Source organism: Aplysia californica, unplaced genomic scaffold (assembly GCF_000002075.1).
Source record: "Aplysia californica isolate F4 #8 unplaced genomic scaffold, AplCal3.0 scaffold00049, whole genome shotgun sequence".
Taxonomy (NCBI): Eukaryota; Metazoa; Mollusca; class Gastropoda; order Aplysiida; family Aplysiidae; genus Aplysia; species Aplysia californica.
Genome location: NW_004797319.1, coordinates 1,294,015 through 1,298,964, shown reverse-complemented (window position 1 = coordinate 1,298,964; position 4,950 = coordinate 1,294,015). Strand labels below are relative to the sequence as shown.

The 4,950-nt window shown below is 41.9% G+C and overlaps 1 protein-coding gene across 1 annotated transcript in view; it reads left to right on the top strand.

The window, feature by feature from the left end:
* Positions 1 to 417: 417 nt before the first annotated feature.
* LOC101851711 (sushi, von Willebrand factor type A, EGF and pentraxin domain-containing protein 1) overlaps positions 418 to 4,950 on the top strand; it is a gene marked incomplete in the record, with an annotated part of 56,468 nt that continues 51,935 nt past the window's right edge. The window contains 1 exon segment of the mRNA XM_013079346.2: positions 418 to 920.

Here is a 4,950-nt window from a genome sequence, read left to right as displayed (position 1 = left end):
CATGCAAATTATCAAAAGGGGGAAAACAGTCATTGTTTATAAAACACTCGTTTTGCAAAGGAAGAACTATTCAAGAAAACCGAATGAGTTTCAGAGACATTATCATTGTTCTTGATAATGAATTAAAGAGAACTTCACCTTTCTTCTGACTTAATCTGTTTATCTTGAGTTATTTACACTTTGAGACACCTAGCGAACTGTGAGAATAGTATGCCACGAAAAAAAAAAGAAACACACTTGCAGTTTGAAAATCGGACACGACTACACCATTTCAGAAAAATCTTACAAGAATGGCTCTCGCCTTTTAACAAAATCTGCAGAATCGAACAAGTGTGCACTCTACTGTAGAGCAGAGAACCCAACTGGAAACTGAGATGGGAACGAGCCGCAAATCTTGTGGACGGTCTGTGGCACGGACACATTGTTTGTTGTGCCCTTCTGCCGGTAACACTTCAACGACAGTTTAGCGAACGAAACATCTTTCTCTTTCTTGTCTTGTTTTTGTTTTGAGATACTATCCAAGGGCTCTCACAAGTTACTTGAGCATATTTTCCGCCTATAAAAGAAGTTGAATTAACAATGGGAATAATGGAAGTTAGTATCATAGATCGTTAAAAAAAACGTTGCTGAAAACTTTAATTGAATTCTAAACACGTTCAGAAATGATGACTGTGTCAAGCTCCATATATTTTGAGACTTAGAACAAAAACCCTCTCATGAAAAAGGATAGATGTAAAAAATGAACACTGCAAGAGAAAAAAAATAATAATTCGAGAACCTATGGTATATTACAGGCCAAGAATGGTATTTTTGTGAGGGTGGAACAGGCATATTTAAGACACTCACCAATTTCTATCGCGTGACCATTTGCCATCGTTTATTTCTTTTGTATTGGATTCATGGGACCAAAACCTGCACAGGTGAGGAAAAAGTTAAGGTGTTGTAAGCTTATGTGTTAGCATGTCCTATTCTGTGAAAGAACATATTATCGTCGCCGTCATTAAGAATTACAGCCTGCCATTTTTTTTTAGAAAATGAAAGTCAAGTATGTTTTGGAATTCGACGAAGCGCACCAATTGGTCTTAGTCTCAGTCGTATTAAAATAGTAAGAAATTTGGACCAACTCAACGTTCTGTAATAAGATAATGTTCTGCCCAAAATGTTTGCTGATCCTGAAAACCTTGCATTTTGGTGTACGACAATATTGAACGACTGGGTCGTTATAGTGAACATGGGCACGATATTGTCACAGTAAATAAAGACTTTGGGGCTTCATATTATCACGGTTTTATGCCCCATTCAACACGGAATGGTTGTTTAGAAGGCAGACTTTCCACTTATAGTCTGTAAGAACATGGAGCAGAGCCAAACCGATGGGGAAAGATGGAAACTCCTCAAACTACATTAAACTCAGAGCGAACTGTTGGGGGTTTTAATCAGGGCTGCCTTCATCACAGTCAAATAAAAGGGCTAGGCGGGTTGGGAGTTGGGTGGGGGGGAGAGGTAACATGGTACCATTTTAAACTTCCTCACAATTGTTGCAGATCGCAAAGTTAAAGAATCTGTGACTCTCGTTATGCCCTTATATTCATGTTACAAGAAAATTCGGAAGATACCTAGACGCCTACGCATTTCAGAGAGTAGCAAGTGTCCACCCCATTTAATGGCAAGCAGAGAGGGGGGGGGGATAGGAAATCCTTTTTTATTACATATGTTCGTGTGTGTCTGTGCATGTGTGTGAGTGTGTGTGTGTGTGTGTGTGTGTGTGTGTGTGTGTGTGTGTGTGTGTGTGTGTGTGTGTTTGCGTAAGAGAGAGAGAAAGAGAGAGAGAAAGAGAGAGAGAAAGAGAGAGAGAGAAAGAGAGAGAGAAAGAAAGAAAGAGAGAAGGGAGAAAGAGAGAGAGAGAGACAGACAGGGAGAGAGGGAGAGAGGGAGAGAGAGGGGGGCAGACAGACAGACAGACAGACAGACAGACAGACAGACAGACAGACAGACAGACAGACACAGGAATGAAGAGAGAGGGGAGATAGAGGGAAAGACAGAGAAAAAGAAAGAGAGAGGGAATGAGCGAGAGCGAAAGAGAGAGGGGGAACGGGAGAGAGAGAGGGAGAGAGAGAGAGAGAGAGAGAGAGAGAGAGAGAGAGAGAGAGAGAGAGAAGGGGGGGGGCAAGAGAAGAGAAGAGAAAAGAAGTGAAGAGAAGACAACGGAATAATTATTATGGTGTGTTGGTTTGAAATATTGTGCCTTAAAAGAGAAAGAGAGGGAGAGAGAGAAAGAAAGAGAGAGATAGAGAGAGAAAGAGAGAGAGAAATGAGAAAGAGACAGAGACAGAGAGAGAGAAAAAGAGACAGACAGACAGGCAGACTGACAGACAGACCCGACAGACTGACAGTCACACGGATGAAGAGAGAGTGGAGATAGAGGGAACGACAGAGATAAAGAAAGAGAGATGGAAAGAGCGAGAGCGAGAGAGGCAGACACACACAGAGAGAGAGAGAGAGAGAGAGAGAGAGAGAGAGAGAGAGAGAGAAAGAGAGAGAGAGAGAGAACAGAAAGAAGAGAAAGGAATATGTGTGTCTTAAAAGAGAAAGGGAAGGAGAGATGGAGGGAGAGAGGGAGAGAGGGAGAGGGAGAGAGAGAAACAGAAAGAGAGAGAGGGGAGGGAGAGAGAGAAACAGAAAGAGAGAGAGGGGAGGGAGAGAGAGGGGAGAGAGAGAGAGAGAGAGAGAGAGAGAGAGAGAGAGAGAGAGAGAGCGAGAGCGAAATGAAGAAATAAACAGACTCACGGATGGAGAGAGGGTAGGGAGAGAAGGAAGGAGAGAGAGGGAAAGAGATAGAGAGGAAAGGAGAGAGAGAGAGAGAAAGCGGGTGAGAGAGAGGGAGAGAGAGAGAGAGAGAGAGAGAGAGAGAGAGAGGGGGGGGGAGAAGACAAGAGAAGAGAAAAGAAGAGAAGAGATGAGAAAAGAATATTATAGTGTACTGATTTGAAATATTGTGTGTCTTAAAAGTCGGTGAACGTACACTCGAATCTCCTTCCAAAGGAGGGTAAATACAAATAAACATCATATTTTCCGTTTTGCAAAGCTGAGATTTTCAAAATTATGTTCCAGTATGGTTCTTAGCTACCTCAGTTCTATCTGCTCAGTATCGAATTTTGATAAATTAGATTTTGTGTTTCACATCATGTCTAGATTTTTAAAATGCAATTCTTTGAATATCTTGATAACGGCTCAGACTAATCTTACGATTGTGATAGAGCTGATAGAACATTTGGTATCTGACCTGATGCTCTTAGTAACTCAAAATAACCGAAGATGTCAGATAGAACTTTGTAATTCTGAGGCGGCGACTTGTTCTTTGAGACATTGAGCTTGCCTTGAGCTCTACAATAAATGTGTATTACTGTAATTTAGATGTGCCGCGAGAACCCAGGCCATAACAAGCGGGCTTATTCAGAAAAAGGAGGGCATGCATATATTCATAATGGACAGGTTGGGGGGCTCTCGTGGTCTGGGAGCTTACTGTGTTCGCTTCTCATTCAATAGGTCCCGGGTTCGAAACCTGACACCGACGGAAATTGTTCTCCTTTCACCTTCTTATCTGCTCTCTAACCATAATATTCTGTCGTCTGCTTTCGTCTCCACCTTCTGCCCCTTCCCCCCTCCCCTTTGCCCCCTCCTTTGGGTTCCTGACTCTTTTTGCAGCCTTTCTATTGCTACTCATTGGCTCCTTCTTACTGCTGCCTTTCGGCCACAAACCTGATCTTTGATAGGTAAGATCTAATACCTAGCTGCCTTCTCGGATAAGGGCGAAAAATCTAGGAGGTCCCGTGTGCAAGTTAGGCACGTTAAAGATCCCTTGGTGGTCCTAAAATCAATGAGAGTAGGCTTTAGCCGCCCCCCTGGCAAAATTCAAAATGAATAATTCCTCCCAGCCTGACTCAGCCCAGTGACAGAAACTATGCAATGTTTGATCCATGATAAGAGATAAGTGCACAACCTGTACTTTTTGCATTGTGGAAACTTCAATTAACAAATGAGTGTTTTATATGATGCGATGTGGACCAATGGCCTTATAAACTTACTTACTTTCTTTAAAAATTCAAACAAAATCCGTTCAATTATTGTCGTCTTGGAAAATTGAGTCTACATATACAAGCTTGAGATAAAAGAAAATATCACCTCTCATTTTTAAACCAAATTATGTTTTCCAGAAAAACAGATATTATAGAACATTTCGCGTACAGTTTTAGATATCATCATTCACTTAATTTCCAGAAAGACTAGTCTTGTACACGATAGATTCAAATGTTCGAAAGATATGTATGATATATATTATATATACATTACAGGAAGAAAATGTTTCGTAATGTTGTTAAGGCCACCAACAGAAAATGATACAACCCCCCCCCCCCCTTTACATCGTTTGATCTATAAGCCTGTGAGTTGTACTACCAACTACTTTTGATTCACTAAAAGGAAACAAAAAAGGGAAGAGGTGGGGGAAGCTGTAGTTTGAGACTGAAGCAAGAAAAACATTTATACATGTATACAAAGGATGGTAGAGGGTGGGAAAGGCCAAAAGGTAGCGAGATTAGGGTAACATGAAGGGGTGGGGGTGTATGTGTGTGTGTGTGTATGTGTGTGTGTGTGTGAGAGAGAGAGAGAGAGAGAGAGCGAGAGAGAGGGAGAGAGAGAGAGAGAGAGCAAAGAGATAGACAAAGAGAGAAAAGGGAGAACATGAGAGAGACACAGAGAGAGAGAGAGACCGAAAGACAGCGAGAGATTGAGAAAGAAAGAAAAAGAGAAGGAAAGGGAGAGAGAGGGGAGAGGGATAGAGAGAGAGAGAGCGAGATAAAGAGAGCGTATCTGTGTGTCTATGTGTGTGTGTGTGAAAGAGAGAGAGAGAGAGAAAGAGAGAGAGAGAGAGAGTGTGTGTGTGTGTGTGTG